This window comes from Pezoporus occidentalis, unplaced genomic scaffold, assembly GCF_034315485.1.
Source record: "Pezoporus occidentalis ecotype Australia unplaced genomic scaffold, CSIRO_AGI_Poc_V1 ctg64, whole genome shotgun sequence".
NCBI classification, from domain to species: domain Eukaryota; kingdom Metazoa; phylum Chordata; class Aves; order Psittaciformes; family Psittacidae; genus Pezoporus; species Pezoporus occidentalis.
The window spans coordinates 1,263,235-1,278,206 of NW_026915987.1; positions in this window are offsets into that span (position 1 = coordinate 1,263,235).

Genomic DNA, 14,972 nt, shown 5'->3' on the forward strand with positions numbered 1-14,972 from the left:
AAATGCTAGGTTTTATTATGCCTGTCATAGTCACCTGGGGACACAACCTTGCCTATGAGTCCACAAAGTTAATAGGAAACAACATCTTTGCCCTTCCAAGTGTCTAAAATGTCTCAGGTCAGGAAGGCTCTTCACTACATGCCACCAAACATACTGCTAGGCAGGATGCTATAATTATTCAGCTTCTGTGCATATTTAAATGTGAAACCTGTGTGCATGTTATTACAGCACATCAGCTGGAAATCTGCCATCCACAAAGGCCAGGCACAGATACGAGCTGAATTACGACAGTAAGAGCAACAGAAAGGAACGCATCCCTGTCAGCTTCTCCACTTACTGAAGGCTTATGCAAATTGACCAAATAAAAGCCAGCAGTACTGACCCCAGTCACAGAATAAATCCATCTTCTATAAGGAAGGAGGGGGAGGCAAGGGAAAGATCTGGACTAGTAAGATGTGCAGTTCACAGGGAAGAATATATGGTGCAGCATGCCTTGAGAATCCTTCTTCTGACCACATCAAGCTTTTCTGATTCATTAAGCATCCCAATCTGCATCATAGAATCATGTTTAGCTTTTGTGAACTCTGTAATCAGTGTCAAGAGGGAAAACATCACTGGAGAAAAGCACAGTCAGCAGAAAGGATAAAGCTTTTACAGCTCTGCCAACAGATATCCCCTTCTCCAAGGGAGAGGCAAGGAGAAACGAGACTCTCTAAAGGGAAATAAGTGGGAAATGGAAGCAAAAAATATGACTATTTACCCTTCTGAGCCATCGTTACCCACCAGACTACACCGCTTCTGCCATGCTGTCCCAGTTCACTGCTCACCCACAAATGCAGGGGCACAACCTTCTTTGAGATCTTCCCTTTTACCCTACTTGTGCACAGACTTGAGGAATCAAAGATGATGTTCAAAAAGGCTCCAGGGGCGAAAAGAAGTAGTTTTGATTTTGATGTGGTTTGTGACATCTTTGCTACCTTTCAGCAGCTGCCAAGGTGCAACTTCTCCAGTAATTACTGGAGTCTTTTTGATTAGGCTAAATATAACAGCTTGTCAAGGACACACAGGCCTTGGGATGGGTGGTTCTGCGTGCTGCTGTATGCACTTGATTATGATTAATACACACCTACTAAATACATGAGCAATACAAGGACAAGCAAAGGGTGGTCTGTGGCTTCCTCTGTTCCATACCATAACAGTTGCCTCCTGCTCTAAGGAACAAAGTTGTATTGTTTTTCCCACCTTTTTAAACGCTTGCGTTGCAGCTCCTACTCCTTCCTCCTACCTCTGCCTTCCCTTTTGAAACCAGAACTGTGAGCCAGTCACATACAAGAGCTAAAGGAATGAAATAATTGGAATAATTGGATTTAATTAATATTAATTTAATATTGGAATAAGTGGAATTAATGAAACAACCAAATCATTGAATTCAAGCTAAATACCCACTTTGCAAAGCAGTTAGCCAAACCAGTGCTGCTCAATTCATAAAGGGATTCCATGGAGTGACAGCTAAAACAGTACTTGCAGTCTGCTTTGTTGTTACCCACTGCCGCATCCAGCACCAATTAGACAAGCACAAGGCAGCACATTAGCTGCAACAGTGCTCCTTTTATTTTGGTGCTCACATGTCTGGAATCACAGCACACCACCACAAACCTCTGGGTGCGAATCAGTCCTAAAGCAGTCCCAATGGATTCAGTCAGTTTGGGCTTACTCTAATTAGCCTGTGTGCAATCATCTTCATTTCCACACTATACAGGACAAGACACAGAGGTCACTCAGCACTGGGCTCTGCTTTCCTGTGTTTTAAGTAACAGATCATGGAACTGTTTGGGTAGGAAAGGACTTTAAGATCGTCTAGTTCCAACCCCCCTGCCATATGCAGGGCATTAACATCTGCCATTGGCAGATGAGTAACGTCTACACTGCTGCATAACAACTGCCTTGCATAAAGCTTTACAAGTGCATCAGAAGTATTTCTACCCTCACCCAACACATTGCATGTGGCCACACTACATAAAATGAAGGTCCCATGCACATAGGCTGCTTCTTTACTAAAGATGGGGATTTTAAGTCCTAGCTTACGTCCTACTTCCACACAAGTCTCTAATGTGCCCCTGGGGTTAACAATCCTCCAAAAGGCTTGGGCTCATATGCAACAACTCAGAACATTTTGGATGTTGCCAGTAAACCTTTACACTCAGTCATCACAGACTCCCTCAGCACTTCTTTTGCATTAAATACTCATATCTAAACTGCTACTCAGCCTGGTCCTTATCACCACAGAGGCAAAGGAAGCCTCCTATCTGCTGCCTGCTGGGCTCCATGTATCTGAAGCAGAGCAAGCTTTTCACCTTATTTCTATGCAGCACTGTCAAAGGGACTTCTGCTCAGAATGACAAACCAGTCCACAAATCACTTGGGAATCTTCTACACTCAATTTGCTCCAGCTCTGCCTGGCAAACAAGAGACAGGAGGCATATATACATTACTACTGATTAGTCCATGTCTCCAGTATCAGCAGCCGTGCACACAGGCTGACCGTAGCTTTAAATATTGATAACCAAACTCATCTATCATAGGCCTGGGAGAGTGACAGTTTCAGTGCATCACAGTAAAGGCTTTCTACAATAATCAAATATTCAATAATTCATGAAAATATATCCCACCCCCCCAATCAAATTGGAAGCTATTTTGTGTAATCTATTATTTAAAATTCAATATTTTAATGCACACAACTTCTGCTCCCACCACAGAGGACCATTTCCAAATGTGATTATGTGCGGACTCTATTTAAAAGTGACAATTTTGCTTTTCGTTTGTTTAACAGCTTAAATGGAAGAGCTCAACTGGAACTAAGTCATCTGACAATGAAACCAAAGCCGACATAAGCAACTTCGCAAACTTCATGACAACTCAAAAGACATCGGAACCTTCCTCATTGGTAACACAGACGAATTCCCCACTCTGATGCTCACCTTTGCAAGGTTTTCAAATGCTTAGTGAAAGGAAATATTCTGCACAACTGACAAACACTTTCATAGCTCTGCTAGTCTGTCACCCTGCACTGCTGAGACTGAAAGCTATTTACTTCCATACCAGGAACACTTGCATAGAAAACAACTTTGACTTTGCATCTGTTTATTCCTGTTGGAAAAGGCATTTGTGTAAAGGAAGGTTGCCTGGTGTAAAGTGCCAAGAGAAGAGGTTTTTGCCCTTGTAAACAGAGTGCACTGGAGCATAAAATGCAATCAAGATTGGTGACAAAATTCATCCCAGGCAGACGTCACTCCTCAGCAGCAGCGGGTGAAATGGCACTGAGTGATTGAGGGGACCAATCTTACAGTGATCACAGAGGGAAGCTTGGCAATGAGGAGCCTGGGCAGCCGTGGCTGCAGAGAGCTGACCAGCTTTGAAGGATAAAATGATTTTGTGAGGAAGAAAATCTCAGCCTGTTTATGAAGTATTCACAAGTAGAGTCTGCGAGAGTTTGGTGTCAAACAGTTGCCAACTCTTCAGTCAGTTCAAATGCCAACCTTTTCCTGTACATCTACTGCAGATTAAATCTTTATTAGTTCTCTCAAACAGTGGGTTTTAATGAAAGCAAAGTTGAGGGAACAAACACTCACCTCTCGTTATTACTCTAAAGGCAAAAGATGCTATCTTGAATTTTCTTTTCCCACCTGTAGCTTTTCATTGACCACTTTCAACTCATTTGACCACCTTTGGTACCTTTTGCCTATTTTATTGCTTTTACTCCACAGTCCCAAATCAGAGCAACGTCAAGTCCGTGTCCCCCACAGCTGCCATGGGGCAGCAGAGCAGGGCTGTGCCTCCCACAAGGGACAGAACAGAAGCAAACTTGGCAAAGTCTTCACAATGCTGCTTAGGAAAAGAGGCTGAAGCCATGGGGCAGAGCTGGTGCCCATGAGGACACAACCTGCTAGTGCAGATGGTAAGTCTTGGTTCAGGATGTGGTCCCATCTCTTAATTTTTAAAGAGAATTGAAGTTAGTGTACTGATATCTCAAATAAGGGCACTGCTGATGCACAACACAAAGTCAAACTGATGTCCTAAGACCAGCTCTGCCAGATATTGCAGAAGTTTAAAGTATTCGCTTGCACTAAACATGCTTATTTCTACTTCCCTCTAGTTTTGTATACCTCGTGTCATTAGAAAATATGGAGTATATATATAATATGTGTAAAAAAATATATATTTAAAAAATGCTCTGGCTTTGCCTTTTGTTTTTGTTCACCCTTACCCTCACTGGGGGGTATCACAGATGCCTGATGGTTTGCCACCGAGATGCTGGTATCATGTTAACGCCCTGCAGCAAATGGAAAAGGCACAGAGGGGTCATAGCTCTCACTTAAAGGACTATTTTCAGTGTAGTTAAAGAAGCTTAATATGTTAAGATGAAAGATTAAGAGGTGATGCCATGACAGTGAATGAAGGTTCTTAATAGGAAAATATCAGGTATGAAAGAACTTCTCTGGCAGAGAAAGGCAAAATAGAAATAGTGACTTGAAGTTTTAAGGATGATGTGAATCACCACCTCTTTCGGAAAAGACATGAACTATTTGGTACCCTGATCTCCCTGTGGATGCTTTGACAGCAGCAGCTACTTAATAGGAGGGAAAGGGAGAGGAGAAATATCAGGAAAACACACTCCTGTGAAATGATATGACACGTTTGAGTCATATTTTGGAGGTTAGAGTGGTTCACAAACATGCAGGAGGTGTGGTTTTTATATCAATGAACCTCCAGATTTCCCATGCTCCGAACACCAGCTTTTCCAGATGCACTATCTGAATTTCACACATCATGCTTTATTAATGACTTGAAGTATAGCAGCAAACCCATACTTCAAGTGGCACAACCACAAGCACCAGGACTTTGCAGAGGCATGCATATGGTTAGAAACAGGAGAATGAGTGACTCCCACAGAGTTCCTAAAACCTAGGAAATGGAAATCGATAAATACAGAAAATGAATTCAGAATCTTGATCTCTATAGCAAAATCTACAGATCACAGATGTAAAGAAAGGGCTGTAGACATGGCAACATGGTTCCAAGACTCCTGTCCCCAGCCAAGCTAAAACAATGTGGGATGAGACGGTTGATCTGGGTACCAATATCACCCTGGATGATGCAGTCACTGTGCCTCTGACCACAGATACCTCCCCAAACCTGAAACGGGGTTTTCTTGTTAAAAATGATCTGTAGCAAAGTCACCATGTGAGATGCCAGAATTCTTCAGTGCGATATGGCACTTGTATATATGCAGGCATTCACACATGGCTGCATCTCACTTTGAAATGTCTCTCAAGAGTTGTATATTAAACAGAAGAAGGATTTTTCCAGGAACTAACACAGTTGGCAGCCTTTTGTCTCTATTTTTTAAAGTAATTTATGAAAGAAGAAAAGTAGCAGAGTCAATTTAGAAAAGGCTGCAGTCTGGACTTTGATAGATGAACAGATCTAACAAAACCTCTCACTTCTCACTGAGCACTCCATCTTCTTATCTGCTAATCCTGGTGAGGAAAGAATAAGGAAAGCAGGCAGTGGAATAGAGGAAAGACCTAGGTAATGTTTAAACCAATGAATATGCAACTAAGAGATCCAACCAGATAATCAGTTAAGCATTTCACTCCCCTTTCAGGAAGGGCTGACTAAGATGACAGTGATTCACTCTACAACCTCTTGAAAAAGCCTTATGTAGTTCCTTGAAGACCAGCCTTACAGCTCTGGAGGAGTGGTCCCTCCTTGACAATCTAGGCCATTGTACTGGGGAGTAATAGCAGCTCCAGCAGTACTATCAAACAGATGATAGCACTTTTCCCAGCTGGTTACGTAGACCTACTCTTGGGCAGCATACAGGTTTGCTTCTGAGAGTGTTACTTAAGTTGGGTTACATCTGTGTTGAACCCTGACAAAAATATCTCTGTCATGAGCACGTTAAGCTAGAACTTAAAAGAATCTGAATTAGGAAATTAACTAGGGAAAATGCCCTTTTGTTTCCAAAAATACAGAGGAAGGCTAGGCACTTCCATGAAAATTGTGGAATATTCCAGGTGCACATTGGGATTTCTGCAATGGGTTGACACCTCTTGGGACATAAGGAAAAGGTAACAGTCCTTTCAGAGTTTGTATTCATCTGCTGCTCTGGAACTGATGCTCACAGTCCCAGCTCTGTCAGCAGTTCTTTCCTTTCTGCATCCTCAGTGGAACTCTTACCCATCACATAACTGCATTTTCTCTTCACACTGAACTCTTGCAGTATTTTTATACACACTTCTCATTTCTAAGTTTAAAATGAAAAGTAACTTCCAAGCCCCAGCATTTTTTGTTCAATGAATTTCTCAGTTTGTGACAAGTGCTATAGGAAGCAGCAACATTCTTGTGCTTCATCTGTTCCTGTCCTTCAAACACAGCCTTCCTTTCCTAAACTGCAATGTGTAAGCTATTAGTCTTTAATGCAGAAAAAAACCTGTAGAAACTTGAAAGGAAACAGAAACCAAGTGGAAGAGAATAATTACATTCTCCTGGCTTCAAGAAGGTTTGCAAGTTCTGCTGGAGTTCTTCAAGCTTTATTAGCACCAGACATAACAAGCAAAACAAATACATATGAACTGGAAAAAGAATCTGCTGGATAAGGGCCTCATGTATTTTTGTAGCAGAACTGTGGATGTTTCCTTGCCCAATAAATCCATTCTATCCCCGTATTAAGACAGAAGAATCTTATCCAAGATTGGGTTAAAGCAATTTTAAGCAAAAAAAAAAAAAAGTTTCTTGAGCAAAACATGCAATGCAAGTGAAAAACTGAGATTGAAAGAAATCAGTCACTCAAGTATCAAGTGAGCACAGTTCAGCTCCTGCTGCCAATGTAACCCTGTTTCCTAAGCTCAGACCCATCATCCATCATTTCCTAAAGTTCCGGCTCCTGATGACACAAGAATCACCTGTCAAACATAATTTCACCTCCTTCTTAGGGAGGAAAAAGAGCTTGCAAAAAGCCATCATTAAATGACTCAAAAAGAAAAGCTAGTTTATAAAATGAGCAATTTTCTGCCTGCCCTAAAATGCTGTCTCCCTCCAGCTCTGAATGCTAGAAGCAAGTGGATGCCCAGAGCTGGCGCGCTGCTGCATCACAGCATCCACAGTCCTTGCTCTTTCCCAAGATCCTACCTGAGCTCTAGGATCTGCAGCACAGCTTTCCCTCTCCCTTGCTCTGCACTGCATCATTACAGGAAGCTCCCTGCACTCCCTCCCCTGTCTCTGCACAACTCCTCTGCACTGCAGCAGTACCAAAACCCCCTTTCCCCAGCTCTTTCCTCACACTGCAGCCCTCAGGAGCATTACAGCCTGCACTTCTCTGCTGCCTGGCTGTTTTGCTGCAGCAGCTCAGTAACCAGACTGCTTTCCCACAACCCTGCTCAAGGGTTCAGCTGTTTTACTGCAGCATTGCAGAAATCCTCTGGCTCTGCCACCTCCCTCCTGTGCTCTGTGGCCCAGCCCAGCTCTGGAGCACCAAACCTCCCCTTTCCTTCTCTGCTCTTTCCATTCAATACCAGGCTACAACATTGCTGGAGCATCCCTCAGCTTTTTATTACCGTATTTTATATTCTTTAGTCCATGCATGTGGTGTTACAAGGATTCCCTTCCTACCCCAATATGCTGCTCATCCTCAGCCAGATCCTGCTTTTGCAGTCCCATAATGAGGCTTATCCCTCTCACCAGCGCTTAAGCACAGCTTTACCATTCCTATGTTTGTGCAGAAGCCTGCTATCACTGCTCAGGGGGAGTACCAGGACACACTTGGCGAGTACAGATTGTTTAGAGGGTCAGCCTGGATTTACTAAAGGGAGGTCATGCCTAACAAACTTGATTAATTCCTTTGAGGAGGCGACAATGACAAGGGACAGGGTGAAGGAGTAAAGCATAATTCAATCTGACTTCAAGAGCCTTTTGATACAGTAGCACATAAAAGGCTAATTTATAAGGTTAATACGTGCAGTATTGACAGCAAAATGCTTAGCCAAGTAAACATCTTTTAATTGCCCTGCGAAGAAAGTAGGAAGAAAGAAGATGGTGGCTGAGCAAAGGAAAGGGAAAGGAAGTTATCACAGGAACTTCAGGTATTTGTGGTCTCACATCCCGGTCTTAAAGGTGCTTTTCTTCCAGTACCTTCTAAGAGGCTGTGCATGATTCAATGTAGAAGCTCTCAATTTGGTGAACAAACTACAGGCTAAACATAGTGAAGGGTCAAAGTAACATCCTTGTTGTGCCTCTAAAGGAGTTTATACATAACATATACATATAATACAGCTTATATGCTTTCTACTTGACAATACTTAGTACAAGGTACAGCGTGAGATGCACTGGTGGTGCTACGAGCACAGAAGGCTAGCCAGATATCCAGGGGACATTAAATAGAAAGCCAAGAAGGAAGAAGCAGCAAGAGTCAGAAGGGAGAACACAGCCTTAGATCAAGGCAGTCTTACCTTTGTTTGCTGCTCCACAGGAGAAAGGTTGCTGCTGCCATCAGCTGTCTTGCTCCAAGTGTTATCAGAGGTTGATGATCACAACAGCAGAGCAGTTTACTTGCCTTCACCTGCAGTCTGCAGTCTTCTTGCACATTAAAAGATCTTTTGTCAGAATGAGATTACCCTTCACGCTCAGAAACTACCAAAGAGAAAGGTACTTCTCCCTTTTGACATGGTTGAGTTAGAGATGGAAGCAGTTGCAAGACCTCTAGAACGTCCTTGCATGGAGCCCTGCACCATCACCCTGCTTCTTCACAAACTGGAGGCTACAACCTGACCACTGCTCCTTACTGCCAGCACAGTCAGTGCTTCCCTCCTTTTCCCAGGAAGAAAAGAAAAAGCACATCTGTTTTCAGTAAATGCTGTAAATTAGTTAATGTTTGTAAAGTGCTCTGATCATGTGAAGTGCTATATAATTACTACATATTATCAATATAATTTGGCTAGATTGTGCCACAGTCGCCTCCTCTCCTCATTACAGTTTGGAGAGAGCTTTCTTAAACATCAGCTCTTTGGAGCAGGGACATCATGTGCCACTCATCTCACAACAGTCTGGACCTTTCCGGAAGAGGCCACAGCACTGAAGCACATCTCTGGACTCATGCACCTACCCACATTCCTGTCTGGAAGCAGACAGATAGATATCTCCTAAGGAAGATGAGCTGCTCATTGGGAATCTCTTGCAGTCCACAACTTAATAACACAACAAAAACATAACAGATACTAGAAGTATCCTAGCTCCTAGGAAAAGCAGCAGCCTCTACTAATGATGGCCTTAGAACGAAGGCTAGAGAAGCACAGCTGTTAACATACTTGGTTATTAAGGCACTAACGTCTCTGCTTATCTTTATGCATCCCCTTAACTCTTCACTTAGACCAAAGAAAATAAGAGCAAACACAAGCTGCTTTTCCCAGCTGCCTGCTCCATGTTCTTCCAGGTAGCCCTCAATTTTTATAACCTTGAAAAAGCAAAGCCCATATACAACACTTTCCAGTTCCAAACCAAACCCTGATAGGAAAAAGAGCCTTTACTATAAGGCAAATTAACTTCATAATGAACAGCCTAACTCTTCCTAAAGAGCATAGGAAAAAGCTTTAAGAAGGTATTAAGATGTACCTCTTGTAGAAAACCCTAGAAGTAATAAAAACAACAAACAGTAAACAGCAAAACCAGAAAGGCCAGGCAAAGAACCCAGCTACTCCTTATCCCTTCAACTCAAAGATCACATATGAGGATCTGCTCCAGTCCACCTGAATTTAAGAGGCTGATGAGCAGATGAAGTGCTTGCTGGGAAAGGCTGCTCTAATAAAAGCATGACTAAGGAACAGCTGCTCTCCTTAGGGAGACCAGAGCATAGCTGGGGGTAGGCAAAGCTAGGTCTTTGCAATTGAGCATGATGGGGATAGTTGTGTTTGCTAAAGATAGCTGCTTTCTTCTTTAGGCAGTTTATATAGGCTATTGTTAGTATTTCCTAGTCAAAGTATGTAATAGGATTTTAGGCAGGTTATTATTTGAAAACTAGGTTAGCAATTCTTGTAGTCCAAGGTATAAGTAATACTCTATAGAAATATAATGGTAAACTTGTATTAGCTGTTATCTATAGTCCTTCTGATACCATTACCAGGGTGTGAGGCTAGTCTTAAAGCACTCTAAGATGTGCAGTTAGAAAAGAAGCTTTGTGTACTTTGGTATAGCGAACATTCAACAGCCAGCAAGAAAAGATTAACTTTGTTTAAAGGTGTTTTCTGGTTCTTTCTCACTCCTAGGACAAATGATATATCTTGAGGGCAAAATTCCCCACAGGGCTGTCAAATTATTGAAGAACGAGAATGGGGAAAATATTTGGCCCGTGACAAGCTGTATTTAAAATTGCTGAGGTGAGGAAAAGGAAAAAAAATTACTAAAATATCAATTCTTTTAAAAAGCAAAAACTATCAGACTATGAAAAAGATGTGTTTGGAAAGCTGGAAGACTTCTGGAATACATAAAATACTTTACAAAGCACTAAAAATGCTTCTAACCCTTCCCGAAGTCAGTGCTTCCTAGAAGTGGTACCTGAAAAGAATATTTCCTAATAGGTTCTGTATTTGTATCTAATAAGAAACTGTCCTACATGCAGACTCTCCTAAAGAGAAAAGAGATAATAATTTACAGGTAAGCATGCACACTCATCTAATTCATCCAATGTTGCCTGGGAAACCTATGCTCAGAATGAAATGTCTGAACTAAGCTGTTAAAAATCATGGAGAAGCTTCCTTCTAATCTGTGCTTCACATGTTATAAATGTGTCTCTTAGGAGGCTGCTTTGAACTTTCAGCTTCTGAGAGCCTCCTCTCTGTGCTGTAATGGGATGAATGGGAAGCCTGGATCCAATCTTAATAGCAAAATGAAGTAAATTAGACCATATCTGGCTCTTCTGGTTCAATCTGCAGCTAAAACCAGACCAACATTAGAAGGTTCAACAAATGCAACTATAACATGTAAGCACACCCTCAATAAGCATGGGAGTATATCAGTGTTTAGGAAGCACGTGCCACACCTGGATGCTCTGTGCTTCTTTCTGGCATTGCCACAGATTCATTTGTGTTACCTGGACCACTTCAGCTTCTGTCCCTATCTGTGTCAGAGGTGTAAAATGAAGAAGGGCTGGTGCCATCAAATCTTTCAGAGATAGTCTAGGAGGCTAAAATATTCTTGGCATGGGTGTGATTATAAAGCAATTGAGGGAAAAAATAGGTTTATAAAAGAGTGGACCAGATCATTTGCAAGTGCAAATATTTTTAGCTCTGCTGAAATCAATGGAGCAATGTGGATTTACAGCTCCTGGGGCTCTTGCTTAGTCTGCAGACCTGGGCCAGAAATTAAGGCACAAGAGTTGAAATACCTGGCCTGAAAATCCTGAAGGAATAGGTTTTGTAGTGACCTCCTGCTTGTTAGGACTGGGACAGATGGAAAGATACCTTCTTGACCAGCCTTTACATGGCTGGAAGGAGTAGGATTAGATTCCTGTTTGAAATCCTGGGCAGAAGCAGGCCTGTTTGATGTGCTCTACACCAGACCCCTTGTCTCTTGCACGCTGGTCCCACATTGGCTGTCAGCTGCTTAAGGTTGTTCCTCTTTCAAATGCATCCTTTGTTTCCCATCTTACAAAGTGAGAGGGATTGCTTTAAGAGAAAAGACAACAAGAAGTTACAGATTATAAATACATCCTATTGGGATTTCTTTTTCTTTCCTTCCAGACAAAAGCATTTCTGCTTCCAAGCTTCACAGACCCTCCTGACCCTGCTGATGTGGGTGGATGGCTTTGCATGTTCTGAATCATTTGCTTCCTTTTCAAGTGTTACTTTCTCCTGATTTCAATTACCCTTCCTTTGTAATTACATGGACCGCTCCAGTGAACGTGAGTGCTCAGGAGTTGACAGACCGTCTAACAACAGGGCATGCTGGAGGCAAAATATACGTCCTTGGTGGTAGAAAAGGTGTATGCTTAATAGCACAGGAGAAATTGTTCAAGGATATTCAGACCCAAGCACTTTGTAGTGGGTTCACTGCCCAGGCTTGCACCAGGCTGGACTATGTGTAATTGCTCTCCTTGTCCCTGGGAGAGTTATAAACCATATGTACAAAGCTCACCTCCCTTCATTCCTGCTGAGTGATTGCCTCTGTGACAGCAGGAGTCAATGAAGCTTGATCTGATACCTATTTGAACTCAACGGGAGTCTTTTAAGTAAACTTGAAAGGGATTAGTTTAGCCCCCAAAAGGTGCAAGCAGCCTTGATGTGGGTAGGACAGGAAGGGAAGGTGGAGCAGCAAGTGACTGCCTGGTGCCTTATGGAAGAACTGCATTGTGACATCTGGGGCTGGAGATAAATCTGCAACAAATTGTTTTGTTCTGTGTTGTTTATCAAGAAAAACTGGACTACTTTGTTGTGATTTTCATCTTATTTCCAGCTAAAACCCTTGGGTTTGTTTGGGAATCTCGCAAAGTGGCACATCTTTGCGAAAGATTGAGCTTTATTTAAGAGAGGCAGCGGCTTAACTTCTGTTACATGTGAAGTTTCTACGGAATGCTAGGAGAAGGCTTCATTAGGTAGCTTCCCAAAAGTTAACATTATGTCCCTGCCCCCATGGCAACAGTTGAAACTAGATGCCCTTCAAGGTCCCTTCCAACCCAAACGAGTCTGTGATTTCTGATGCTGTTCCTTCACTTCTGTCCCTGTAAAAACCAGTTTCATTGAAATCCCGTTCAAAAGGTGTGCTAATAATGATGATGCCTATTATTAGCGCTTTGGGATATTAAAAAAGTATCTATTCAAAAGGTCCTAGACCTTATCCCAAAATAAAGGCAGAAGAGCTACTGCAGCAGTTACAGAAAAGGGAGACACCCAGTGAGGGCTTGCAGCTGACTGGTGTTTATTGTGGAAGAAGGGGTTTTCTTAGCCAATTAAGTACAAATTTCAAATTGAATCTTAAATTGAAATTCTAGGAGGCATGTGGGTGGGCACAGGCTGGGCAGAGGGTGTCAAAAAGCTTGTTTTAACAGCAGTTAAGTTCCTGCAATGAGTCATGAAGAAGGGGCCGTAATTGCTGCCATTGTGTTGTGTGCCTTGGTACAGCTACCTGTTGGTTACAGGGGAACACAACGTTATCACTTGCATTATTTTGGGTCTGTATGAGAGAGATTAAGCTGCTGGATTGAATGGCTGAGTGGTATCAGAGAATAAGAGCATAGGACTATTTTTTTTCCTCTTCATCTAGGAATTAAAGATATAAGTAATAACTTGTGAGATAAAGTGATTTTTTTCCTTTTTACCACCTATGTGCACAACTTTCCACTCCATCTGCATTTCCTTTGTTTCTGCTTGTTCTGTGCTCAGCCAGCAGGTAAAAGGAGAGGCACGGATGCTTGCTCTCTTCAAAGAGTCAAGGCTACTGCTTTGTTACCAGGGGCAGGGAAGCAAGAGGAAGGCAGTCTTCCCTTACATTTAATGGGGATCAGAAAGACATTAGTGCATACGAGCATGTCAGTGCTATTGCAGAGCAGATGAGTCTATCTAGTCAGCAATCACACTTACGTCCGCAGCGTTCAGCTGAAGTTACAAGGTACAGCCTCACTGCAGCAGTTATGGTGACTCCCATATCCTTTCACTCATCCACAGAAGCATCAGGTGCTGCTCCACTCAGCAGATTGCCTGCTGAAATACCCTTTTCTTTGCAGCCTAAGACGGGCAGAAAGAGCAGGAGAGAAAAGGGAACAAAGCAACAGAGAATTAAAATAGAATAGCCAGGTAACAGGTTTGGGTTTGTTACATTCCTCAGTGAAATAAGGAATGGTGATGAAGGCTGTTCCGCTCTGGAGTGGGTGAGACTCATTTTTATTTGACTTTTATTGAAGCTGCCTTAAGGGTGAAAAGATCAGCACAGTCTTAGACATCTGAACACAACAAAACAAGGGAGGAAGGGAAAACTACAGTTTCCCTGTCCCCACAGTAAATACCATAATGTGCTGGGTCTTTGACATGACCGACTATTTTTACCTAGGGACTGTTCATACTTTTATTGATATTCTTACTTTTGGATGCAGCAACAGAGGTAAGGGACTGCTTAAAATTTCCTTTGACTTTTCAAAGTGTTTCTGCCACCCAAAGGTGTTCACGGGAAGGAAACTGCAACCTGGATGTCATGGTTCAGACCTCTAAAGGTAGCTGGCAGCTGCAGGAAGCAATGGCAGGTAACACCCAGGCCTCTTAGAAATGGCCCTGTATCTCAAGAGCTTTCTGAAAGCTAAAATACTCCCTTCAGTATTTAATATGAACAGATTAGATACAAGCAAGTCTACCTCCATGTGCAAATCTGGAAGTAAAAGTCTGATGTATCTTAACATGCTTCCATCTTTCTCCATCTTTCAACACCCGAAGGTTCATTTACAGACAGAGTGCTATACCTGCAAAGGAATCAAATGATGTATCAGAAGAGGGGAAGTAAATTACTGTAGTGACAGGACAAGGGGTAATGGGTTAAAACTTAAACAGGGGAAGTTTAGATTGGATATAAGGAGGAAATTCTTTCTTGTTAGGGTGGTGAGGCACTGGAATGGGTTGCCCAGGGAGGTTGTGAATGCTCCATCCCTGGCAGTGCTCAAGACCAGGTTGGACAGAGCCTTGGGTGAGATGGTTTAGTGTGAGGTGTCCCTGCCATGGCAGGGGGCTTGGAACTTGATGATCTTAAGGTCCTTTCCAACCTGAACTATTCTATGATGGTATGATTCTAATATTTCCCTTATTTTAGGAAATATCAAGTTATGGCATGAGTGAAATCTCAGGTAGCATCAGCTCCGTAAATAATGGAGTTTAATTCTCTATTGATGTGATGGGAAGGGAAAGCGACTTCCAGGATTTTCTGAGAGCAAAAGATCACTTCTC